Consider the following 27,772-nt stretch of genomic DNA (forward strand, 5'->3'; position numbering starts at 1 on the left):
GGCCCCTGTCTTGTTCATCTCTGTCTCCCCAGGTCTAGCATGCTGCCTGGTTGAGGAATGAATCCAAGAGTTTACAATTCTTTGAAAATATCTTTTTTTTTTCCCCTTGGCCCCGCATAATATACACAGTGCCAAAAATAAATTCAAAAGCTGAAGTGTAAACTAAATCAGAATTTAAGGGCTTATATTTAACGTCCTCAGGCTCCAGAAGAGCTTTCACAGTCCCTCTGCTTAAAATAAAAAATTTAACTTTTGACACTGTTGATACTACAGTGTTCAAAACACAACATGGTTTGAAAAAGCCACATTTGACTCTAGATTTCTCAACAGTGTTTTTTTCCTCCTTGTGTAAATGGGCCTTAAGAGGGGATCATTTTACTGCAGTGGAAACAAAGAGCAGGCAGCTTTTTCAGTCAGAGAATTGCTGAAAGGTATGGTTCAACGGTGTGAGATGAAGAACACCGAAGTGACAGGCTGCACAGGAGTTGGTAGGTAATGAAAACAAGAACCAAGTTAGCATGTCCGAAGAGAGCTGAGAAGGGTCCTGAGCTTGCAAACAGGAGCGGGTGACGCGCCTTGTAATCTAAAAGTGCATTTGCCATGTTAGTGCTGGATCAATTCAACTCGGATCAATAATCACTTCCCCAAAGTCAGGCTTGCCCTTCATAAACAGTCCAAGAAAATTTTCATAGCCTCGGCCATCAAGGTAGGTGTCTGGGATATGGCAAAACCATCCTCTGAAAAGATGGCTTTATACTTATTTTGTATGATAACATACGCTATCCTTTTCAAGGTGTTTTATAGGCTTTATTTCAAACGATCTTCGCCCCAAAGTCATGAAGACGAGGCAGAGATTAGCAGCTCCATTTCACCAGGACTCGGAGAGGCTGAAGATGATGCCCAAGGTTACACTGGAAATTAGTGACTAAGCCTGAACTTGAAACAGATCTGATTTCATACCTGTACCTGTACTCTCTCCACTGTCTTCCTCTTTATTCTTGTTGACCTTCAAGAAATTTAAGGATATTGTCTTCTCCCAATCTGGAAAAACAAAATCCCTTGCTTAGTACCCTTCAGTCTTCTGCCCTGTCTCTCCTCTCCTTCTCCTCCCAGCTTCTTAAAGGAATTCCTTGTTGATACTCACATCCTGCAATCTGGCCTCTACCCTCACCACTCATGAAGTCGCTCTCTTCAAAATCACCAATAATCGCTAAATCCGGTTCCTTCTCAGACCTCATCCTCCCACCATCCTTCAGTGTTTGGCCCTGTTAACCACAGTTCACATTTTTAAAAACTCAAAACCTGCTGGATCATCAACAGATAAAGGCTTAGGAAAATTAAATGATTCAGGCACTTTCTAGATTTTGAATAACAACAGTAAATTTTTTTTTACTGGATTTTCAGGGGTTTTTTTTTTTTTTTGGTGAGAAGGATTGGCCTTGAGCTAACATCTGTTACCAATCTTCCTCTTTTTTTTCTCCTTCCAAAGCCCCAGTACATAGCTGCACATCCCAGTTGCAAGTCTTTCTAGTTCTTCTGTGTGGGATGTCACCACAGCATGGCTTGATGAGCAGTGAGTAGGTCTGTGCCCGAGATCCGAATCGGTGAACCCTGGGCTGCCAAAGCAGAAGATGTGAACTTAACCACTACCCCACTGGGCTGACCCCAATAGCCAATAATTTTTTAAAGAATCTTTATTATAGTCTTGTGTTTTCCAAGTGAGTGCTAGATGATTTCATATATTTGGTCTCATTTTATTTGCACAATAATCCCGGGAAGCAGACATTGCCATCTCTATTTTATATCTGAAAAAAGTTAGGTTCCAAGAAACTGAAAGTTGTATCCAAAGTGACAAAGCTGATGAGTGGCTCCGGTTTCTTGATCATAGTTCTTTCTCCTCCCCATCACAGCTGCATCTCCCCTTCATAACCTGGCACTGTTAGTAATAAAGTAATTTTCCAGATAACTGAAGTTTACCAGCAAAACAAAAATGTTAAACAGAGGATTTTTTAAACCATTTTACAGATACCTTTCCAAAAATGAGTTCTTATACAAAGATCATAAACATAACCTAACTTTTCCTTAATGCCACAGTCATACCATGAACATCTATTGTTATATTCTTTGCAAAAATAAAGTTCTATGTCCGTTTTTTGTATTTCTGCTTCCTCGTTCGGCATTAGACTCTTGTTAAGTCTTGCTGATGTTTTGGCTTTTGATAATTATTTCACACTACATCTATCCTACCTCGATCTTTCAAAAAATATTAACTAGGAAATGAAATAGCCAAAGTATTAAGAACTGCTCGGGAAACATAAGTCAAATCGTTTGTGTGTGAAAACGTCCAGAATGCTGTGTGTGTCTTTGGTTAGGGGCTACTTTGAGACGTGCGTTTTGAGTTTGGGGGGTTTTATTTGTTTCTTTGTTTGTTTGTTGGAAATTTTTTGCCCTGTTTGGTGTTCCCGAGGGCATTAGTGGATATTCCACTGTGAAAGAATTGCATGGGCACATACATTTGTAAAATGCCGCATGCTATTTATTCCTTAGCCTTGGATATTCACAAGACAATTTAGTGTGTTTTTAACTGTGAAAAATACCCCGGTACTTCCCAAACATACTTGACTGCAGGACCCTGTGTCATCTCACAAGAATCATGTAGGAAGTGCTCTTCTGCAAGTAGGAGGTTGTTGCAAGACCAATGTCTGAGTAGGAAGAATATAAGAAATTTAAGTAATAAAGAATATTTTTAGGGTTATGTTCTTTCTGAGGAAAAAATAAAAACAAACTTCACTACCGATACCATTAAAAACTTTTATGGGGTCCTAAAAATGTCTTCCAAACCCAAGTAACATTTTTTTAATTATTGTAATCAATGAGTGTTATAAGATTTTTCACATTTTATTCATTCTACTCGTCTTTATGTACAGTAGTTTATAACTATCTAGCTAGCTATCTATAGCTAAATAGATGACAGATACAGATATTGTCATAGATTTTCTGGTTTTCATCTTACTTTATCTTGAAAATAGAGTGTTACATGTATCTTACAGTCAATATATGCTAGTACGAATTTATACTAAATCACCATTGAATAACAAATGTTTACACAAACCATTTTTTAAAAACAGTGAAAGCAGAATAAAAACATTTCTAGCCATCAGATTTTACCAGCTCACAGGATCTTCACCACCTCTTTCAACGTTCGCCATCATAATGACGCTGTCATCACTTTACTGCAGCCCACCGTGACCTGAATCACCATCGTGACCATAAAAGTAGGGGTGACAACACCAATGAATCAGCATATTGATGTTCCCACAAGACGACTCTTTAGATCTGATCTGAATGAATTTCATGATTTAAAATAATTAAAATTGAAAAAATACAGTAGACAGGAGGCAGGAGGGGGAAGGGGAAATGAGATAGGGAAGAAATATATCCTTTATCCAAGAAAGATTCTAGCGCCAAATGATCCCTAAGCAGATAGACCAGTGTCTTTAGGATTTATAGGGAGCCCTACTGGTTTATGCTCATGAAGTCACTCACAGGGGACCCCTAGATAGTTTATAGTAAGGAAATGACTCAGCATCGGGCCTCGACACACCAAAGACCAACCATGTAATTAGAGGGTTGGGACTTTGGGTGAGGTGATATCAGCCCAGCCTCCAGGAAGCAGAGAGGGGCTGGGGCTTAAGCTCAACCAATCACGCCTCTGTAATAAAACCCTAGTTAAAGCTCACTGAATCTGCGTCCTCTCCTCTCCCATCTACCACACCCCTCCAAGATCGCTTGGCTGCTGGCCACTGCGGATCTCAACCATTTCAGTGATGTCGTCACTAGCTATCTGGAATCCACAGGCCTCTAACCTTTCACCCAACTGGGCTTATCCAACCCGGGAAATCTCCTGGGTTCAAAAGGGCAAGGACGGATGATCCTCACTAGTCGCCTAGTTGATAAACCAACTGCCAGGGTTCAGCTATAGAACACTGCTGGAGAAAGGTTCAACACGCCCAAGCTGCCTGAATCATTCCCAGATTTCTCCAACTGAGAGAAACTCCTCTTCTGCGGAGTTATCGTAAAGGTTTGTAATTATCTTTTAGCACTTACAGGTCCTTTTGTACATATCTTATTTGCCTTTTCAGGCAACAGTCTCCTTGAAGCTACTGTCTTATCCATTTATTCAACCAATATTTACCTCATGCAGCTCCTCGTCTATGAGTAACTGTGACCTTGATTAAATTACCCGCAGGGACAGATGCGAGAGCTCCTGCTTGCCACTCTTCTACTTTATCGATGTGTTCTAAGAGTCACTCAGGTAACATTTTCTAGAATCGTACAACTACCCTACTCACAAAACGGGCAGTAAATTCTTCAAAGAGGGAGTTGGTTTCCCATTAGAATTTGAGGCATATTTGCATTATTTTATCAATAAAGGGATAAAAACAGGTGTGAATTTCTGTGTAATAATCTGAAGTTAAAGCGAATGTAGCTGCACCTCTACATTCCAGAATCAACACAAGCAGGGGTCCTGGAGTGTTCGTGATTTAGTCAATGCTGCTTCGCCCCCTAGATCACCCATTTTAAATGCCCCTTTCTCCTTGATTTATTCTTCAGTGGTAAAATCAAACTGTTCTCAAATACAACTAGCACTTAACTCACTTGAAAGAACAAAAAACTACCATAAGACCATAACCAAGATTGCTTTCTAAATTTCAGAAGAGTGCTCCTTAATCTTCACTAACATACAGGCTAGCAAGGACCTCAGAAGACATCTCTCCCCACACACTGTCCTGTTAATTAACTTCTTCCTCCAGATACAAAAGGATGGAATCCACCATGTTTGAAAGATCTCCATCCATGCCCATGAGAGCTCCTGGAAGTGACTGTCATGCTTACAGAATGGAGTGACTCCCTGTCATGTGGCCCAAGACAGCTGCCGGAAGTAGCTGCTAGAGAGAGGTTACAGAATGAGGTCTAACCCTGCCCTCGAGACCATCTTCTATTTTGAGTCCTTCTTTGTACTTTACGTCTTTATTAACCACTAATGGGACATTTAAAGAGCATCTTGCTAAGTTCACAACCTATATTAATCCTAAGTTTACAATTTGGCACAAGCTGTCTTAGAATTTAACCATATTTGAATAAGAAATGTTGAATAAAGAGCGGCATTTTTGGAAGCTCAAAAAGGAAGGGAAACACGGAAGACTTTTCAAAGGGTTATGGAATTTCTTGTACGGGAATACTTTTCATAGACTAGCCTTTTATAGATCGTATGGATTAGAGAGAGATGGAGTAATTATTTTTCATGAAACAAAGGCTTAATCCTCATGGGGAGAAATTGTTGACTAAAAGCAACTGAGACCTTGCCAAATTCAATCTACTGAAAATATATCCATTAACTATTCTGCTGAACCCTAACTTTGCTTGGTCCTACCATGCATTAAAGCTGACTCACAAGGAGAAAGGTTCCCAATTTAGAGGTCACTGGCTATGTTAAAAGTGGAAGTCAAAATTCATAGGTACTGCTTCTCTTCACGGCTAAAGCAATGTTATTGACATCAGATTTATCCCATGACCTAACTATCTCAATCTTAATTAGTGATTATGCAGACTTTTGACATTTCTCTAAAGCAGTATGCATGGGTGGCAGATGTTAACTAAACTTAGTATAGTAATCATTTTTCATTATATATATACATCAAATCATTATATTGTATACTTAAAATTATACAGTGTTATATGTCAATTATGTCTCAGCAAAACTGGAAAAATATAAGGCAGCATGCTTGGTGGTGGCAGTAGCGCTGATGATAGTTTTAATGGAATTTATAATCTCAGTACTCCAGGGGAACATTTATTTCAAAAGATAGTTTCCAGGGCCTCCCTGGTGGCCTAGCAGCTAAGTGCGCATGTTCCACTTCGGCGGCCAGGGGCTCGCGAGTTTGCATCCCAGGTGCAGACCTACACACCATTCATCAAGCCATGCTGTGGCAGGCATCCTAGATATAAAGTAGAGGAAGATGGGCACGGATGTTAGCTCAGGGCCAGTCTTCCCCAGCAAAAAGAGGAGGATTGGCAGTATATGTTAGCTCAGGGCTAACCTTCCTCAAATAAATAAATAAAAATAAAATAATAATAAAAGATAGCCTTCATTATTGGGGTAGCCAGCTTCCATGAGGGCCCTCAACAATCTCTGCCATCTGGTAGTCACAACCTTGTATGGTCTCTCACATTGCAAAGAATAGACATTTGGAACCAAGAGGATGTTGCAGAAATGACAGAGTATGACTTCCAGGCCGAGTCACCAAAGACATCAAGGCTTCCATCTTGCTTTTCTGGATCACTCAATCTGGAGGAAGCTAGGTGCTGTGTCATGAGGACACTCAAGCATCTTACAGGGGCGTTCATGTGACGAGGAACTAAGGCTTCCTGCCAACAGCCATGTTAATGAGCCATCTTGGGAATCAGATCCTCAGGCCCAGCGAAGTCTTCAGATGACTGTAGCCCCAACCTTCATCTCCACTGCAACCTCCCAAGAGGCCCCAAGCCAGAATCACCCAGCTGAGCCACCCTCAAAATCCTGAGCCACAGAAACCATGGGATAACTGCTTGTTTTACACCACTAGGTTTGGGGCTCATTTGTTATACAGCAATAGAAAACTAACGCAGTTACCAACACAAAGATGATCGACTAGGGTAGAAACACAATATTTGGCCAATGAGTAAACAGTCCGGTCAGAAAATTATTGATGACAGAGAGTCCTATGCCTTCTCTTTCCTGGTTACTGGTATCATCTATTTTTAGCACTCACTAACAAAGTTCCTGAGTTTCTCCCCTAAACCTATAAAGACAAGTAGCAAATTGAGTTGTGACGACAAAGTTAAAGTGTTGTTAGTGTTAAAAACAACAAAAACAAGATAGATACAGGATCAGGCTTCAGTTATTCTGAGCCCACCTGGTGTGAAAAGCTTCCAAAACATAATGTATTTGCAAGAACATGAATCAAAAATGAATATTCTATTTGTACTTCAAAGGACATTTGATCCTTTATCCTAATTTTACCAGGTGAAGCCAAGGCTGGTCTCTGCTTTCATCTTACTCCACACAGCCTAATGAATAAAAAGCAATTACATGTTCTGTGGACAAGAATTCTTTATACTAAAGGGATTACATTTATTAATTTTCTCTACTGAGGATGTAATTGGAAATTTTTAGGTTTCGGAAAATTCTAAGAATAGTCTCTCCAAAAATCCCCAGGCTTGAAGTTCAACTAAATGCTCATTAGTCCTCTCACTCCTAATTTGTTATTTCTACCCCCAAACCTCAGCAGTGTTTGTGGCCCAGTGTTCCAGACATCAGGCCTTATTGTCAGTGTCTCAGTTTCCCTCCTGATCTGTCTTCACCCTCCACCTTCATGGTTCTTAAGCTCGTCAGAGCAAAAGGCCCCTTTGAGAATTTCACAAAACCTCAGAATCGTCGTCCCCAGAAAAATGCACATAAAAGTTAAATTTATCAAACAAACTGTGAAGGTTCAGGACTCACTGAAGCCCACGCATGTGCTCTCCAGCTAAAAAGCCTCAGCAATAGATATTTCCCCTAGATAAGCTTAACTAGTGTCATGGCTTCAATCATCATCCAAGTCTTTATTTCCAGCCCACGCACCTCTCCTCAGTCCTACACCTCTATCTGCAATGACCCACCGGACCTCTTAACTTAGAGGCGCCATTCTGACTTCAAACCCAAAATCTCTTCCTCTTGTGTTCAATGAACAGGATCACCATCCATTCAACTGCCCACACGAGAAAAGCGGGAGTCATCCTAGGCTTTTCTCTTTTCTTCATTCCCTACATGCAATCTATCACTAGCTGATTCTCCTTTTCAAATCCACTCCCTTCTTTCAACCTCGACTTTCCCAGTTTATAGCGACAGCCTTCTAACCGTTCTACCTGCTTCCAGCCTTATTCTCTGCAAATCAGTCTCAATTCTAAACTATCATTTTAAAATCAAATGTAATCATGTTTCCACTCCCCCAAAATAGCCTCTAATGTATCCCCATTTGTTTTAGAATAAAGTTAAAAGTCCCAGGGCCAGCCCAGAGGCATAGTGGTTAAGTTCTGCACTCTACTTCAGTGGGCTGGGGTTCACAGGGTTGGATCCTGGGTGCGGACCTATGCACGGCTCATCAAGCCACGCTGTGGCAGCATCCCACATATAAAATAGAGGAAGATGGGCACGGATGTTAGCTCAGGGACAATCTTCCTCACCAAAACAATAAAGTAAAAATAAAAGTCCCAGAGTGAGAGTCTCCCCCACATACTCATAGTAACACTTAATATTGCCTTAACATGTTATGTGTTAATTGTTTCTCTTCCCGACTACAATATACGCTCCTCTTAACTTTTTTATTTTAATGAGAAAAAATATATATACTTATTGCAACTTTTGACACAATGCAAACAAGAATAAAAAAATAATATCTTTCCCTCTTTCCTCGCCACTCTCACATACAGAGGTGCATATCTAGAATACACAGCAATTATACTTTTTCACATATATATCTTCTGGAACGTGCACAGTGTCTATATGTTGCAGGCACTCCATAATTATTTTCTAATAAGTCAGCCAAGTCATATGGCCTTATGAGATCAAGGCAGGTTCTAAATCAGACGGATGGTCTGCATTCCCTCCAGAGCCCTTGCTGTGCAAAGTGCGGTCTATGGATCATCAGCCAGGAGCATCTACATTGACAAATGCAGAATGTCAGCCCCAGCTCAGACCTGGAGATTCATAAGCTCCTCAGGGCACCACAAAGTACATTAATGCTGGAGGAGCACTGCCCCAAAGCACGCTTCAGAGCCGCTGCCCTGACCCACCCACAGCCGTCCTACCCAAAAGACGCCTGTAGAAGCCATCTCTTAATGACATAGGCAGATGCAGCAAAAAGACACCTAAATATCAAAAGACATGTTGATCGGATTCGTTTATCCTTGTGGGTAATAAATGTAACGTTTTTGGTTTGTATGCTGAATCAAAACACTGCATTCTCTGCTAACTGTATTTCCGTTTGGGGATTTTCCATGAAAGCTGGCCTTGAACATCACATAGACTGTGATGCTCTCTTAGGGAGCAGAGCCACAAAAATCAGAGAGTATCAACTTTTACTTTTATCAAGGAAATAGGTTTCTCTTCATTAAAACAACTGAGATTTAATTCTTAAATCATGAACCATTTAAGTAGGACATGCTGGAGCAACTATGAATACACATATTTTCGAGTGCACAAGCAGCAAGGCAAAATGGAAGACAAAGCAATCAAGAGTTCGCCTTTTGCTTCAGCAACTGCGCTCATCTAGATAATTCTTCAAACCCTCTGACCTGGAGCATCCTCATCTGTAAAATGGGGTAAGAATCTCTACTTCATAAGGTTATTGTGAGGATTAACATAATATGTAGACGGAGCCTGGCACGTAAGAGGCACCTGGTAAAGGGTATCTGTTCGTGAATATGATTATGTTAGTTAATATTCTCAGACGCTTAAAACACGTGCTTAACCTCAGAGAACAGCTTTCTCTAAGCTAATAAATCACTGAAGTTTAATCTGGGTACCAGCATGGTAAAGACTCTGATACCCACTTTCTCTTCCCTCCCTTCCACGCCCATCTCCTTTGCATGCTCTCTCCACCCTATAAACACTTGAATGGTGACAGCTCTTCGACCTTATTCTACTTCTTTTTCATCATGTCCTTCTCCTCTCTCTCTGCGGTCCACTCTCTAAAGTCAGCGACTAACGCTTTTTCCCTGGAGAAACCCCACATCTAACCCAATTCCTGACACAGACTGAGTAGCTTATAAATGATGGAGGAATAAGTTAATGAATAAATATCAAGCCCTCCAGAAACTTCTTCTGGCACTGATCAGTGACTCCCTATTGCTCTGTCTTTGGTAGAAAATTGTTCCCAAATTCTCTGCTTTTCTTCTGTGACGCTTCTTTGGAAAATCTCTACTTTCTTTACCTACGCTACCTTCCCATGTCCCCCCCAGTACACACACACAGGCCTCCCTCCTTTTTCTTTTTTAATAGGCTTAATTACTTTATTTTTCTTGTATAGAAACTATGTGGTGGCCATGGCTGGGGCCTGAGTTCTCTGCACACAGACTGGTGTGGTCTTTACAAGAAGATCAGTGCATTCCTAGTATGAAGACCTGGTGAACACGCTCTCTTTCCAGAGGTCAGGGGTGAGAAGCTGTAGGTCTTGGAGATGGCATCAAAGGTGGCCTTGGCAGAGTGGTCCAGGGGGTATAGCCCCTGGCTGAGGTCAGCAGTTGTCAATGCCGGCCATCAGTAGCACCTTCTTGGGATAGGGGCCTAGAGGCCGCCAGTGCTCCTTGGGTGGGGATAGGCGCACCAGCACAGAGCCACAGCACCTGTCCCCCTGCATGGATGACATGGGGCTTACCCATTTCGTTCCCATCAGCCTTGCCACTGGGGGATGACAGACAGCTCGCAGGATAATGGCGCCATGGATGACATGGATGCCTCCTGGAGCACTTAACATCCATATCCACATGTCCCTGGTAATCCACGATGGGGACAAATGCCTTGAGCCTAGTCTGCTGGCCAGCTCGGGTCTGCTTTCGCACCCACATAATCTTCAAAACCTCGTCCAGAAGGGACACCTCAGTAGCAAGTCACTGACCTCAGATTCCTTGATGGGCAGGAGAAGGAATGGATCTCCTCTAGGGACTGGATCTTCATGTCCCTGACCAGGCGGCCCACTTTAGTGACAGGGATCCACTCCTTGTCCTCGAGCTTGCCTTTACGAGCTCTGTGGCCTCAGCCCCCACCTGGAACGCTGCTGCCAGAAGCCTGCGTGCAAGCCGCCACTGCCTCCCATTCCAGGGACCCCGGAGCATCCTGGACCTCTGGGAGTGTCCTGGCCCCCGGGAGCATCTGGGGCTCCTAGGAACATCTGGGAACATCCCAGCCTCCAGGAACATCTGGGAACATCCGTGGGCCCCCCAGGAGCATCTTGGAGCGTGCTGGACCTCTGGGAGCATCCTGGCCTCCAGGAACATCACGGGCCTCTAGGAGCATTGGGGCCGGGGCGGGGGGGCCGGGGGGGGTGGGAGGGTGCAGATCATCTGGGGCCTCCAGGAGCATCTGGGGACTCCGGGGGCTTCCAGGACATTACAAGGAATGGTGGGTTTAAAGGCTTGAGGTCAGGAAGGGATCAGCGTCCTCTAGAAAAAATTGGAAGCCATAGTGGCCGGAACATAATGACCAGGCGAAAGTGTGGTATGAGAATGGGGCATCATTCATTGCTGGGTCTTATGGCTCATGGTGAGGAGTTTAGACTTTATTCTGTGGAAATAAGAAGACATTAAAGGGCTTAAAAAGAAGAGTGATGAGATTTGGTTTATACATTTAAAATTCAGTGACTTAGGTAAGGAATGGCTTAGTGATCGGCCGTTTATTGTTTGTTCAAAGTGGACTTCCCTCTTCTTATAAAGTCTAATTTCTTCAGTTGCAACTGGGGAGGTGAGGTTGTCCTTGCTCCGGTTTCTCATTTGGTACACTGGAGTCCGAAATAAACCTAATAGAGGAAAATCTCTGCACATGAGTTTCATTTGACCTGGTTTGCCCACCACGGCCCCTGATTCTTATTTGTAAGAGATACGTGGAATACACCCAATTCACTTAGTCTTTCATTAAATACACTACGGTTTGGGGTAAGTCTCTTACTCTATTTTCATTCTTTCTCTCTCTCCCCTCACTGCAGCCCTCATCCCATTTGCTTGATCAGTTGATGTTGAAATGGGTTGAATTACTTATTTAACAGCCTACACGATATTTGTGCTTAAAAACTCACAAGGTAAAAAAAAAAAAGAAGGTAATTATGAACGTTAAGAATACAAGATTTAAACAGAAGAAATTTAGAGAGAGGAATTTTACCTCCTGGGTGATATTAGTTATTCCTGAGGCGTGAGAAGGACAAAGGGGCCTGTTGAGGCTTCTTGCTCATGGCTGGAAACACCTGCAGGCCGCTAGGAAAGAACCTATTTTAACGGGCTTCATCCAAACCTGTTTTCAGTCTAATTTTTTTTTAATTCCTGTGTTTTAATTTACCCATTTTCAAGCTGCATCTAATAAACTGTGGGTAGTAGAAATAAGAGGCAGTGCCTAATTCAATGCTAATTCCCGAGAGATTTAAAAAAAAAAAATTGTCAAGAATAGGTGGAATTTTGTTATTTTTTACAGTTACAAGAAACAAATGATCCACTTCCAAGATACTTTTAGATCAGATTTAAAACATTAAAATCTTTTCTATTTCCAAGCATTTTGCTTAGTTACTTTTCTGGGCAAAATTTCAGGATTTTGTAGCATATTTAAAACTCCCATGACCCCAATTTCACTTTCTTTAGTTACTTAATTGACTTTTTAAAAGATTTGGTGCCAGTTCTTACTTGGCAGAATCTATATATCATTCCTAACCAATTCTTTATTTTCCAATATTCTCTGGATTAGAGTAGGATTGCCAGATTTAGCAAATCAAAATGCAGAATGCCCAGTTAAATTAGAATTTCAGATAAACAACAAGTATTTTTTCAGTCTAATACGTTCCATGGTATATTCGGGACAGATTTATACACTCTACGGGAGAAGTCTGCCTTTGCCTGTTCCAGCTTCTTGTAGGGCCAGGCGTTCCTTGGCTTGTGGCTGCATAACTCCAATCTCTGCCTCTGTCTTCACTAACATTTTCCTCTATTTCTCAAATCTCCCCTCGTCTTTACAAGGACAGGGGTCATTGGATTTAGAGCCCACCAACTTAATCCAAGATGATCTCATCTCAAGATCCTTTACCTAATTAACTCTGCAAAGACTCTTTTTCAAATAAGGTCACATTCACAGGGTCCAGGTATTAGGACATAAACATAACTTTTTGGGAGGCCGCCATTCAAGCTACTACAGAGAATGGCCATAACTTCAAACACAAACTGAGGCTGATAAATTCACGGCTCGGGTGTAACGTGTACACCCAAGTCAGATGTGAAGCTAAAGGAGGCAAATCCAAGGTTCTTTTTACCGGATTTTTCCACCATAGGTACCAGATTCTTATTTGTAAGAGACATATGAAATCCACCGAATTCATTTAGTCACTCATTCAACAGACATTTATTGAGTTCTTATGTGCCAGAGTGTGAAAATCAGGGGTAAATCAGACTGCTTCCTAACGATTACTTACTGCTGAGAGGAGCCAATCAATCAATCAATCAATAAGTAAGGAAAGAGGATTGTTATATAATTTCATAGGTGCCATGAAGGAAATAAACAAGGGCATGGGATAAAGAGTAACAGGGAACAAGAGATGCTGCTTAGAAAGGGCAGGCAGGAAACGTTCTCAGAATAGACGACATTTGCGCCTAGTGCCAAGAGATGAGGGTGAGCCAGCCATGTAGAGATCCCAGCGTAAAGTCTTTCCAGGACAAGGAATGGTGGGTTTAAAGGCTTGAGGTCAGGAAGGGATCAGCGTCCTCTAGAAAAAATTGGAAGCCATAGTGGCCGGAACATAATGACCAGGCGAAAGTGTGGTATGAGAATGGGGCATCATTCATTGCTGGGTCTTATGGCTCATGGTGAGGAGTTTAGACTTTATTCTGTGGAAATAAGATGACATTAAAGGGCTTAAAAAGAAGAGTGATGAGATTTGGTTTATACATCTAAAATTCAGTGACTTAGGTAAGGAATGGCTTAGTGAAGCAAGAGTGGAAGCAGGGCCAGCCCACTTCAGCAGCCCGGGGTCCACCAGTTCAGATACTGGGTGCCGACATGGCAACAGTTGTCAAGCCATGCTATGGTAGGCACCCCACATATAAAGTAGAGGAAGATGGGCACAGATGTTAGCTCAGGGCCAGTCTTCTTCAGCAAAAAGAGGAGGATTGGCAGCAGATGTTAGCTCAGGGCTAATCTTCCTCAAAAACAAAAAAAAGAGCAGAAGCAAGCAGACCAGTTTGGTGATCGTAGTAGGCCAGGCAAGGGATGTAGAGTGTTGTTAGGAATATGGAGAATAATGGAAAGTGTTTGGAAGTCAAACTATCAGAACTCACGTATAGATTACACACTGATGGTGGGAGAGAGAAGAGGAAAGGACGACACCACCAATTTTAGGGCACAAATCTTCCCAGCTAGACACTACATTACCCAACGTTTCTTGCAGTAAAGCGTGACTGTGTAAGCTCACAAGGGGATGTGAATGGAAGTGATATGAGCACCCTCTGGGTCACATCCACAAAAAAAAGAGGCTTGCCTTTCATTCCCTCTTTCACGCCTCTTGATGGCTGGGAGATGGGACACTTAAAGGAGCTGCCTTAGATCTAGAGAAAGAAGCTACATGTTGATGATGCCAAAGCCGTCCCATGATCCAGGATCCTTGGATGGCCTCACTGATGGGGGCCTGCTACCTGCCCTGGACTGCCCGCCTGCTTTACTCTCTGTTATGTGAGAGAGAAATAAGATTCTGTCTCATTTAAACCCCTATATTTTGGGGGTTTTCTGTAGGAACAGCTCAGCTTATATCCTAAATAATGCTCTCAAGAATGGCTGCAAGAACCCCAAACTGACGTTTTCTCTAACCCAAATGTTTTGTGCATTATATTCTCTTTCTTGCTTCCTGTCAAGACGTGGGTCCTGCTGCTCTCTGTGATAGCGAGGGCCAGAGTATGGGGAGTCATTTAAAGCCATGTGGGAGGAAACAGTTCCTTCCTCCGTAGAGTGCAAAGTAAGGACTCCCTGTCGCTCCGTGTCTTGCACAATGCGCTAAATATCACCTGAGGTTCAGATAATGATGGGCGTTAACTGTTCAAACATTCTATACTAAATGTTGTGTGGATTACACAGGGGCCTAATGCTCAAGTTAAGATTTGTAAATTAGGGATAGATATTGAACATCTGCCTAGGAATTCTATTAGGAGCATGGATCTCAGAACTCACAACATTAACTGTAAGAAATACATTAACATTTAGTGAAAAAAATTATGTAAATTGTGTAATTGCATACTTACTTTTTTCTTGGTTCTTGGCTTAAATTCTAATATGAAATGAATCCTTTGAGTTAACTTTAGCTGCATTCAGAGGGCATACAATTTATAATTACTTTTCTATGCCTAGGATTTTTTTTTTATTGAACGTAAGTTAAACACACACACACAAATCTACGCCATGCCTGCTCTTGGGGGTGGGAATACCAAGAATGATAAGAATTATCACTTTCACTGTGGGAGAGAGTATGGCAGTTCCTCAAAAAATTAAAAATAGAACTACCATACGATCCAGCAACACCACTTCTGGGTATTATCTGAAAAAACTGAAAACACTAATTCAGAAAGATATATGCACCCCTATATTCATTGCAGCATTATTTACAATAGCCTAAACATGGAATCAACCTAAGTGTCCATTGGTAAATGAATGGATAAAGACGTGGAATATATATAAAATAGAATCTTACTCAGCCAGAGAAAAGAATGAAACCCTCCCATTTGCAACAACATGGGCGGATCTAGACGGTATTATGCTAAGTGAAATGAGACAGACAGAGGAAAAAGAATACTGTAAGATTTCACTTATATGTGGAATCTAAAATAACAGCAACCACAACAACAAATGAGCAAACCAAACAAAACAGAAACAGACTCATGGATACAGAGAACAAATTGGTGGTTGCCAGAGGGGGAAAGGGCAAAACAGGGGAAGAGGACCAAGAGGTACAAACTTCCAGTCATAAAATAAATAAATCATGGGGATGTAATGGACAGCATAAGGAATATAGTCAACAATATTGTCATTACTTTGTATGATGACAGGTGGTTTCTATTCTCAGCAGGGTGATCATTTTGTAACGTACATAAATGTTGAATAACTATGTTGTACACTCGAAACTAATATAATATTGTATGTCAACTATACTTCAATAAAAAAAGAATTGTCCCTTTGAAAACAAGGAAAATCACAACACTTAAGGTACACTAAGGCACATTTTAAGTCTGTATTTTGGCTTACATTGTATTAAACAATACATAATGTCCTGTTGAATATTTGAAATTATTAAATATAATAAAATTAATGAACATAAGATGTTTTAATCTAATTATGCCAGGGTCTAACTAAAAATTAACCCTTAAATATCTTTTTCAAGTAGAATGTTCCTCAAAGGATAGTACCATGTCTAATTAATATTTTAAAATATTGCCTAATATTTAAACTTTACAGTTGAAAAGAGGCCTTGTCTATTTCATCTGATCTTTACAATAATCCTAAAGGTATCATTATCATTCACCTTTTGGAAGATAAAACATTCATGAGGGTCTATGAATTGCCCAAATTCACTCATCTGGCAAATAGTAAAGTCTGGGCTTATAACATCTTTTAATTCTAAGTTCAGTGCTCTAAATACTCAACTCCATGCTTGATGTCTAGAAGGACCCAGCACCTAATGAAGTATCTTGCCACTATGGATAATTTTTTGTAATTAAAGTAGGAAATGCAGTTACTGACTATATTTTCTATTCGTTAAAACCTTCTTAAATTATACACATGCTAAGGAATTAAATACGTATAAATAGAAAAAATAAAAGTATACTCTTTTAATGGTCCTAATCTTTATCTCACCCCTACTTTGGCCACTCCAAACTAGTCTTCCACCATAACTTTGAGAACTATGAAATTCACAGACAAATACTTCCCTTCTTCCCATCTCTCTACTTCTCCCATTAAACATCCTCCCTGTCTTCACTAAGTCGTTTAATCCCTTGGCTCCTTCCAGTTCTCTTAGACCAATAATCCCAACTTGGCTCCTTTCACTTCTCTACCCAGCCTGGGCCTCGCCATCAGTCACTTTCACACAGCATTGTTCACTCAGTACCATACTGGTTGCTCTCCATCTCTTGACTCTCAGTAGTTCTCATTGTGCTGATTCCCACGGTTCACTTTTTCTAATCCAACTTCCAGAGAACCAGTGTTATTGCAAAAAGTTGCAAAGCTGTGACAATTTATTCACCATGAATTCATAGCATCTAGTCTTAGCTTTTGGTTCAGCTTATTTGACAGACAACAAACATTTGTGGAGCACTTTCATGATGCCAACTATTGTGCTATGATTTTAGGATACAAAAGGAATAACATAGGCTCCCTGTTCTGGAAGAATTTATAGTCTCCTGTACCCACCTAAAAATTCTTTGGAAACTCTTCCACTTTCAAGCCTACTCCTCACTTCCATCATAAATCTTAGTCTCCCATTTTACCAAAAAATATTGACATCGCTAACATGAGCATCTTCAAAACCCTTCCACTCCATCCTGAATCTATGTATCAGTCAGGGTTCTCCAGAGAAACAGAACCAGTAGGATGTGTATATATTGTTGGAGGAGGTCATTGAGAGGATGTGACTGCCAGGTGACCCTCAAGCTAGGCTCGAGCCATCAGAGGCGCCTTACCCTGCCCCCATCCTTGGAATGTATGGTGTACCCACTATTCTTACACTAGGAGCCACTTCAAGAATGCAGCCTTGAGAGACCAATGAGTAATTGAGACCATCTGGTCTGTGACTGAACTCTGTTAAGGCCTCTGCATAAACTTTAAGATTCTGGCAGGCGGGTGCAGAGATCTACTCTTCTTGAGCCCACCCAAGACAAGCCTCATAAGTAGGTTTCTTTGCATATTAAACCTGCCACCTACCAAGCTGGAGTGGTCTGCCTCTTTCTTCGGTCTTTCCTTGCCCTCTGTATATGAGGACCAGCTACAGATTTCACCCAGGGAAACGCCCAAGGTTGCAAACCAACAGATAGAGAGAGAATGAGATTTATTCTGAGGAATTAGTTTACATATTTGGGGGACTGGCAAGTCCAAATTTTGCAGAGCAGGCCAACAGGCTGAAGACCCAGGGAAGAGTTGATGTTGCAGGTCAAGTCCAAAAGCAGTCTGGAAGCAGAATTCCTTCTTTCTTGGGGAACCTCAGTCTTTGCTCTTAAGGCCTGCAACTGATTGGATGAGGCCCACCCACCTTATGAAAAGCAATCTGTTTTACTTAGAGTTTGCAGATTTAAATGTTAATCGCAACTAAAAGAATACCTTCACAGCAAAATCTAGAATGGTGTTTGACCAAACAATTGGGTACCATAGCCTGGCCAAGTTGACACATAAAATTAGCCATCACAATTCCTAATTATGAATTATCTTCTTAAGTCTTTCTTACCTCACTTTAGTCTCTCAAGAGGCGTTCTGCTTCCTTGCTAATGCTAACCCCTCCACAGGAGCTCTTGACCTCCCCTCTTCTGTCTCCTCCAAGAATTTTTCACAATCATTCCTTCTCTCTTATCTCATCAATCTCTCCATTCTCACTGGCTTCTTCCTCTGGTAGACATGCTCAAGTCTGCTCTCGCTTCTAATCCACTCTCTAGCTACTATGCTTTGCTCTCCTTAACTTCACTATCAAGTTTCCTGCAAAATTAGTCGATCTGCATTTGCTGCGCTTACTCACCACCCATTCACTCTTACTTTGCTCTCTGGCTTCAGTTCCCATGACTTTTTGAACCCGCTCCCTCTTCCTATTGGGCTACTGTAGAGCCATTCTTACCTACCTCCCACCTGTCTCCGAGCCTCACTTACCACAAGGTCAATCGAGGGAAGAACTACCATCAAGAGATGTTCTGCAGGAATGAGGAGGACAGGGAAAGGGATAAATGACATAGAACTTCAAACTCGACAAAGCTTGATGATATTGCACTAATTAGCACCATTTGTACTAAATATTGCTTGCTATCAGGAAGAGAAGCAATCTTTCAGTCCCTGAGTTAATCTTTCAAAGAGATTACAGAATATAAATTTTGTAGAGTTACTTACAAATTATAGCTGTGACAAGTTGAACATCTTTGCATATGAGGTTTTTCCAAAGCGTAATTATAGCTGATTGACGACCAGCTGAGCATCTGTGTCCAATAATAGACAGAGCTGGTCCAGACTGAGGAAAATCTACCCAGAAAATACCAAGGTTGGAAATATTCCTAATTAATGTATAGTCATCTCAACTGTAACAAAAATGCATGAATAGGAGTATCTCTGAATATAAGCATATTATTATAGTAACTATTTAAGTAGAAAGATACATTAAAAACAAAATAACTATTGCTTCTCCCAAAAGACATGAGATCACAAACATTAAGGAGAAGCCTGGCTTGCATAGGAAGATTCAAGAGTTGCTGAAATCCCCAGAGATGCAGTTAATTTTTTCTTTCCACTTTGAAGTTAGTGGGACAATCAGAATGAAACAAAGCTCACTCCCAAGTTGTTCTAGAAAGGGGAACCATTAGACGAGATAACCTGATAGCAGGAAATGTGCCTTAAGCTAACAGACATCCAAATTCATTGCGGAAGTACGGCAAAGAGATATTTATGAATGCCTCGGCAAAATGAAACCATTTTACTCAACCCATTCTGTTTCGGGGGATGTGGCTTGAAACAGCTAGGTCTTTGCAAATGAATAATTTATGAAAGCTCCTGTACCCTTTGAATAACATAATTTAAACTGAAGTCATTACTGAATAAAAGGAAAAAGAAGCACTCACTTCAAATTCTTCTAATTTCGACAAGAATTATCACATAGTTTTGATTGAAGGTAATCTAATAACAATTTTAGTTCCTTGCACCAGGCCCAGATAAATCTCTGCTTAAGCAGTTGAAGTCCAGCACAGAAGTTAGAATTCAAAGGAGCTTAGCTTGAACAAACTAATCGAACCCGACTCCTGGTGTAAGCCCATTTCTAAAGTGAATTTTATCGTACATTGGTGCATTTCTTTTCTAAAACATTCTGATTCTAGATCAAAAGAGAAGGCTTAAATACAAACAAAAATTAAAGCTCACAAACTATGCAAAAAAACAGTGGACTATCATTTTAATCTCTTGTGTCAAAAAGAACCTCTTTTATGTCACTGACATTCTTATTTAAAAGTTTGTGTTCTAATTAATATATTGGAGTTACGTAAATACGACGTTATCATTGATTTCAAATTTTCTCTGACAGGCTGAGGTCTCAGAAATGAATAGAATAGAATAGAACAGAGCTGGACTAAAGTAATCTTCATGCTTTCTGATAAAGAAAGAAAATCATGCCAAAAATAATCATCTCAGCCCTAACACATCACCTACCTCATATAGGTTCAAGCATTTTTTTCATCAATGCTATCTCTACCCCTTGAACATACTTATATTATACTTAAATACTGTATACTAGGGAATTTGTTTACATGTATATTTACCTACCTTGATTATTGAAATTCCTTGAGGTACAGATGATTTTATTCATCTCTGTATCCCCAGAACACAGCAAATGGTACAAGTGAAAATCATTTGTGAATTGAGGAGCTATTCCTGTATTTGGAGGATCCTAGGGAAGGAGTGGGGAAGGAAATGAGCTCTGGAATAAAGTTCCTGAGGTAGAGGTGGCCAAAGTATATGTAAATAGTATGAATCATGTATAGACCATCTACTAGTTGTTTATTAGTGGGCTGTTGTAGGGTTTTTTTCTGTTTTTTGAGGAAGATTAGCCTGAGCTAACAGCGACTGCCAATCCTTCTCTTTTTGCTGAGGAAGATTGGCCCTGAGCTAACATCTGGGCCCATCTTCCTCTATTTTGTATGTGGGATGCCACCACAGCGTGGCTTGATGAGTGGTTTGTAGGTCCCCACCTGGGATCCAAACCAGTGAACCCTGGGTTGCCGAAGTGGAGCGCAAACTTAACTACTATGCCCCTGGGCTGGCCCAAGCTGTTGTTTCTTTTGGTGCTGTTTTTATCTTTTTGCTTTGTGTCCCTCCCACATTAAGCTTTTTTTCTGGGTTTCCTTTTTTTTTTTTTTTTACTTTTTTTCAGGTTTTTTGAGGTATAACTGACAAACAAAAATTGTATATATTTAAGGTGTACAACTTGATGTTTTGATATATGATATGTTGTGAAATGATCACCACAACCAAGCTAGTTAACACATCCATCACCTCACATAGTTACCATTTGTGTGTGTGTGTGTGTGTGTGTGATGAAAACACTTAAGATCTACCCTCTTAGGAAATTTCCAGTATAGAATACGGTATTGCTAACTATAGTCACCCCGCTGCCCAGTAGATCTCCAGAACTTACTCATCTTGCACAACTAGAACTTTGTGCCCTTTGATCAACATCTCCTTATTCCCCCAACACTCACTTCCTGGCAACCACCATTCCATTCTGTGCTTCCACAAGTTTAACTCTTTCAGATTCCACATATAATTGAGATCACACAATATTTGTCTTTCTGTGTCTGGCTTATTTCACCTAGCATAACATCCCCCAGGTTCATCCATATTGTCACAAATGGCAGGATTTCCTTCTTTTCTAAGGCTGAATAATATTCCACTGTGTGTATATATGTGTGTGTGTGTGTGTGTGTGTACACCACATTTTCTTTATCTATTCATCTGTTGAGAAACATTTAGATTGTTTCAATATCTTCGCTATTATGAATAAGGCTTCAGTGAACATGAAAGTGTAGATTTCTCTTGGAGATCCTAACTTAATTTCTGTTGAATATATATTCAAAAGTGGAATCAAGACATTACAGTACTGGCATAAAAACAGACATAGAGACCAATGGAACAGAACAGAGAGCCCAGAAATAGATTCACTCATTTACAGTCAACTGATGTTCGATAAGAGTGCCAAAAACAGACAATGAGGAGAGGACAATATCTTCAATAAAGGTGTTGGGAAAACTGGACAGCCACACGCAGAAGAATAAAATTGGACCCTTATCCCACACCATATACAAAATCACCTCAAAATGGATTAAAGACTTAAATGTAAGACCCCAAACCATAAAACTACTGGAAGAAAATAGGGAAAAAGCTTCTCAACATTGGTCTTGGCAATGATTTTTTTGATATGACACCAAAAGCACAGGCAACAAAAGCAAAAATAGACAAGTGGGATTACATCATCTAAAACACTTCCGCTCAGCAGAGGAAACAATCAGCAGAGTGAAAAGGCAAACTATGGAATGGGGGAAAATATTTTCAAACCATATATCTGATAAGGAGTTAATATCCGACATATACAAGAAACAAACAATAGCAAAAAAAAAAAAAAAAATAACCTGATTTAAAAATGGGCAAAATATCTGCATAGACATTTCTCAAAAGAAGCCATACAAATGTCCAACAGGCTCATGAAAAGATGCTCAACATCACTAATCATCAGGGAAATGCAAATCAAAACCACAAGAAGATATCACCTCACACCTGTCAGAGTAGCTTTTATCAAAAAGACAAGAGACACCAAATGCTGGTGAGGACGTGGAGAAAAGGGAACCCTTGTACACCGTGGGTGAGAAAGTAAATTTGTACAGCTATTATGGAAAACAGTACGGAGGTTCCTCAAAAAATTAAAAATAGAACCACCATATGTTGGTGCTGGGTTTCTTATGACTAGAGACCCATTTATCCCTCAGACTTCTAAATTCAGTTTCGATCTCTCCATCACTGCTGGGAACGTAGCCAGGCTCTGCCCTAGTCCCATTCCATCTGATTCAGCCACTTCCCTATGCACACCTATGTGTCAACGTTCATTTACGATGAACAATTCTTATCTCGTAACCAGGTCCTTTTAGCAGAAGTTCCCCACAGAGACCCCAAAGAACTATAAACAGTGGTTTCCATGACCCTCCGTGAGACATTCTTCTCTTCATCGCTCTGATTTTTTAACAACAAGCCAACTTGACAAAATAGGAAACAAATACCGGCAAAGAAGGAGAAAGAAGCCTCTTGTAAAGTCAGACTTCTTGTCCAGGGCTTTGCTACAAACCTCTATTGAGACCTCTTGCTACCTTGGGACTCTCCCCTTTTACAGTTGTAGCCACGAACACAAAGGCGAGACCCTTATAATGGAGGGGCCTCCATTCCACTAGAATTCAGACACAGAAGCTCGTAAGTGAAAGAATCTGGGAATTAAAACCTTGGCCTGTTATACACCCTAAGAATGTAATCTCACCAACCCACATTGCCTCTCTAAGGGCTGGATTCAGTCGGCTTCCCACTTCCACACCTTCTAATTGTGGAATTTCCTTTCATTTTAATTCTCCTCGGGGCCAAACTCTGATTAAACTAACACATATGGTTTCTAGGATTTTGAAACCAAGCTCCCTCGGCAAGAAACTACTTACAGAGTAAACCAGCCAGCCCTCTCCAGTTTTCCCTGCCCGAAATAGATGGGGCAGTACCCCGGCAGGCAATTAATTGACCCAGACTCCCTTGCATTTTCTCTTCTGTGCGAAGACAAGACAAAAATTCTCCTCTGGCAACTGCAGGCTGGCTATCAATTTACCACCAGCTCAGCACATTCCAAATTAATGTACTTAGCGTTTTAGAGTGGAGCACCATGTTAATATATTCTATACATCTCAAAGACAGCCTTACTTTCTAAAACTTAATTGAAATGTTCGCTTTTTTAAAGAAAAGGCACTGATTCCTACTTAAGTAAGATTTACAGAAAGTAGCCTTTTCAAGTGGACACCCTCACAGCCCAGAGAAATGGCAGCTGGCAGGAAGGCACAGCAATACGCAGACTTGCACCTTCCTACTAATAACAAAACCACTCACACCAGTGCGTGGCTTCTTTTCCACTCACTTGAACGCACAGCTTTTTCCCCACCTCTGCTTTTCTTCCAGTAAGCTTAGAGCTCAAAAAACTATTTGTCTTTTGCTCCCTTTCTTATCTCTCTGTCAGTTGGTAGTTTTTGCAAGTCTGAAACTTTTCCACATCCAAGGAAAGAGAAGTAAGGATATTTTAGCTATCTTTTTTTTCCAACCTAAAAATAGATTATGTTTTCCACTTGTAGGGAGCTATCATTGGCATTTAACATTGTATTAGGTTCGGGTGTACAACACAATGTTTGATGCATGTATATATTGCCAAATGAGTACCACAATAAGTTTAGTTAATAGCCATCATCTCACATAGTTGCAAATTTTTTTGTGTGATGAGAAATTTTAAGATCTACTCACTTAGCAAGTTTCAGATATACAACACGGTATTATTGTTAACGATGGTCATTGGCTGTCTTTTTAACCTTTGTGAATATATGTCACTACATATCCACTCATTGTAGCTGCTGCTATATGCCAGGCACACTTCTAGGCCCTGGGGATATAATAAGGAATAAGAAACATAAAGTCTTAGTTCTCAACTTTCATGGGCTTTCTGTTCCAGAATATGAGTTCATACAATTATTTTATATAGTCTAAGTTCTATAAAGAAAGTAAATTAGGGAATGTGATGGAGCATGATTGGGGTCACTTTTGTAGATTGGAGCTGATATCTGGATGACAAAATGAGCTAGCAATGACAAGATTGGAAGCAGAACGTTCTAGACAGAGAGTATGGCAAGTTCAACAGGCCCTGGGCTCAGGAGTGAGCATGGCCTGGTTGATGAACATGAAGAAGGTCACTGTGGCTGGAGGTTAATGAGAAAGGTAGAAAGAGATGAGGTGGAAGAGGAGGCAGAAATCAGAATAGGGAAGTCCTTAAAGCCATAACAGAGTTTGGATTTTATTCTACTGGTAGAGGGAAGGCATTTTAGAGTGGTCTATGATTTTTAAACAACACTTTTGCTGCCGTGTGTGTCACTGACTAATTGCCCCCAAGGAACACAAGGGAGGTTTCAGAAGCATTTAACTGTTTCTCCAAACTGTTTTTTTTCCTTTTGTTATGTTAGATGCAATCACCAACCACCCTGATCCAGACTGAGCCCCACCAGAGAGCAGCCCCCCGCGCAGATGTGGAAGCATGTTTTCCAACTGAGCCTGCGTGAGTGAATACCCACTCCCCCCTTTTGAATATTCATTCCCCATCCAAGATTAAAGGCCCCTGCTGTCTCGTGCTCAGGAAGAGCCACAACTCGGAAATGATTCTGCAGGGTCTCCTATTTGCTGCCAACAAACTCTGCTTTGTGTGACAACTACTTGTGGTGGAGAGTGTGATCATAACTTGCCAGGAAGTGAACCCACTTTGGTTCAGTAACGAGTGGAGAATGGATGATAGAGAGCAACAATGGAAACAGAGAAACCACTGAGAGGCTATTGCAGATGTCCACGTGACGGCAGGGGTGGCTTGTTCAGGTAGAAAATGGAAAGGTGAAGAAAAGCAGACAGATTTAAGGATTTTTTTGGATGTAGAGCTATCGGAACTTACTGATGGATTATACACCATAAGTGAAGCAAAAAAGAAATGAAGTAACGATTTACTTGAGATGACAAGACACGGATTTGACTAAGAATGGATCTGGTTTGAGAAATTAGGAGGAAAAGTCAAGCAGGCATTTGGACATACGGGCGTGGATCTCCCTATGGGGGTGGTCAGAAATTTCTGCAAAATCAAGACAGGGCACGATTTCACCGTGGAAGATATCTGCCTAGGGTGACGCATTTATCCATTGATTCAAAATCTAACACCTACTGTGTGCCTGATGCAGCTCCAGGTGACAGGAATATAGGTTTATAAAATGGCCATTCTCTCTCATAAAATTTACCATCAAATGGGAGGGCACAAACAATAAACAAAGAAATAAACAAGAACATACCAAAGAGTGATAAATGTCATGATAAAAATAAATCATGGTGGTAACACACAGATGACGTCTTTATACGCATGCTCCTTTTATGGGACTATCCCTTAATTGGGGCATACATATTTGGGGAGATGTGGAAGAAGGACTAATGTTTTAGCAATAAAAGCATCAGCATCTGTTCAGTTGTCTGGTTTGGGCTTTCAGGTGAAACACAGATGCTCAAAATTCAGCAAGAACCTAGAAACGTATTTACAAGCAGACGAGGTAAAAAGAAAAAAAGAGCTTCTGCAACAATCTAAATTCAGCCTAACAAGATTATCAGAGCTCTTTTTCAAGGAAGATTTTATGGCTCTCCATCTCTTCAGCTTTTTTTATGCTTCCAGACAAAGAAACTAAAACAATAAAACATTTTTATCCACTTTTATAACCTGATTCTGTGTGGAAAGACCCAGGGGGAATTTCCATTCTTTTTTCCCTTAAAATTCACAGATATTGCTTCTCTCTCGTTTACTTCCTTCATTCCTTGATGTTCGGTTTTCTTCCCTGTGACTAGTAGTATCAAGTTATCTCTATCCCTCAGAGACAGACAAAGGTCAACACTAAAATAGTTGAATCCGTGAGAGAGACGTCATAAAAGGTCTCAAACCAGCCTTGGCAGCTGTTTTTCCAAAGTCGAAGTAGAAAGTGAGAGGAAAACCAATAATATGGAAGCTGATACAAATCTGATCTTAACATTTCATCTACCCCAGGAAGAACTATATAGTCAGGTATTGGAACATTGGGACTCTGAAATCACATTTTTACTCTAAGCTTAAAATAGAAGAGTGATATGCTGAAGAAGAGAACATACAAAGCTTTACGGGGAGACTCCTGTTTGATTTGTGACAATGTTGTTATAATAAGTAAAAATTTCTCATATCAAAAAAAAAGCCTAATAAATGACCATCCTCCCCCAAAATTCAGTTGCAAACCACCTTTTCTCTCAGTGCTACGTACTCTATGCAATGACATCAAAAATCAAACTCCTCTGACCTCAGTGTTCCTCTACAAATCTCCCTTCTGTAAAAACACCAGCAATAAATCACCGCGGTACCGAAAATATGAAGCACAGTTGAACTCTCAAACCAAAGTCAGTGAAAATGATCTTTCTGGTCAAAAATTAACTTAGAGTTTATTGAAACAGCTCCTATTTGATTCCCAGCATTAAATCTTGCCTTGTAAAACTATAATGCAACACATGCCCTCTTGGGGACAGGTTTCCCATAGATAATCCAAGCGAGAGACAAGGATAAAAAAATCAGAATCAGATTTGGATCCTTTTAATAGAAACTGTTCTCATAACTCGATGGAAAATGGAGTGATAACAAGAATATATAAAACTCTAATGTCCCACGTAACTAAGATCACATAAGTTTGTAAAGTAAAATTTACACTTAAGGGTGTGTATTAGTATTTTGATTTTAAAGTTTATGTTTACTTTAAAAGTCCACAAGATACACTCTCCACAAGACCTTTTGCAAATTTCCTCCATTTTCCTAAAACTCCCAGACACAGCCAGAAAATAAGAAATTTTCTTTCTGCTAAATATTTGTCCTTTGGCAAACATCTCTCTATTTCCCACTTTTTCAGTGGCATCTACTAAAATGCTGATGCTCTTTTATTTACTTCTGGGCTAAGTATACCAGCCTTAAAATAACACCGAAGCATTGCTCAGAAGACATCTTATTAGTCAAACGTGGCTCTAAGAATATGAAACAGAATACATACCTAACTGATAACGAAGTAAAGAGAAGTGACAATAATTTTGAAGGACCATTAATCTGTCACCTCATAATATTAATATACTTAAAAACTGAGACGTTCAATAATCAACCAGTGCAAATAGATTAGAAAATCATCATATTTCTGCATCAACTTTCCTTTCATTGAAAAGGCACGAAGTCCCACAAAGTGAAGACAGACTTTTAAATATACCTATGAGGACTTTGAACAGAATTATCTGCCTATTGATATCATTTCTGAGTTGTCTTTTTTTATCCTAGTCCATTTTATTTCAAATTATGATCTTCAAAATTGAACCTAATTTTTCCTGAAAAGACTAATAAGATCAATGAGACAACTAGAAGAAACA

General features: G+C 40.4%; 1 long non-coding RNA gene and 1 pseudogene across 1 annotated transcript; both read right to left on the minus strand.

The window, feature by feature from the left end:
* Positions 1–979: 979 nt before the first annotated feature.
* On the minus strand, positions 980–12,757 carry LOC106848621 (small ribosomal subunit protein uS5 pseudogene; annotated as a pseudogene).
* A 2,749-nt stretch (positions 12,758–15,506) lies between these two features.
* Positions 15,507–20,843, minus strand: LOC106848625 (uncharacterized). The gene is made up of 3 exons (XR_001402490.3): positions 20,312–20,843; positions 18,896–19,024; positions 15,507–18,702 (listed from the first exon to the last, which is right to left on the minus strand). It is a non-coding gene; the product is annotated as an uncharacterized lncRNA (long non-coding RNA).
* Positions 20,844–27,772: the final 6,929 nt, after the last annotated feature.

Source organism: Equus asinus, chromosome 30 (assembly GCF_041296235.1).
Source record: "Equus asinus isolate D_3611 breed Donkey chromosome 30, EquAss-T2T_v2, whole genome shotgun sequence".
Taxonomy (NCBI): Eukaryota; Metazoa; Chordata; class Mammalia; order Perissodactyla; family Equidae; genus Equus; species Equus asinus.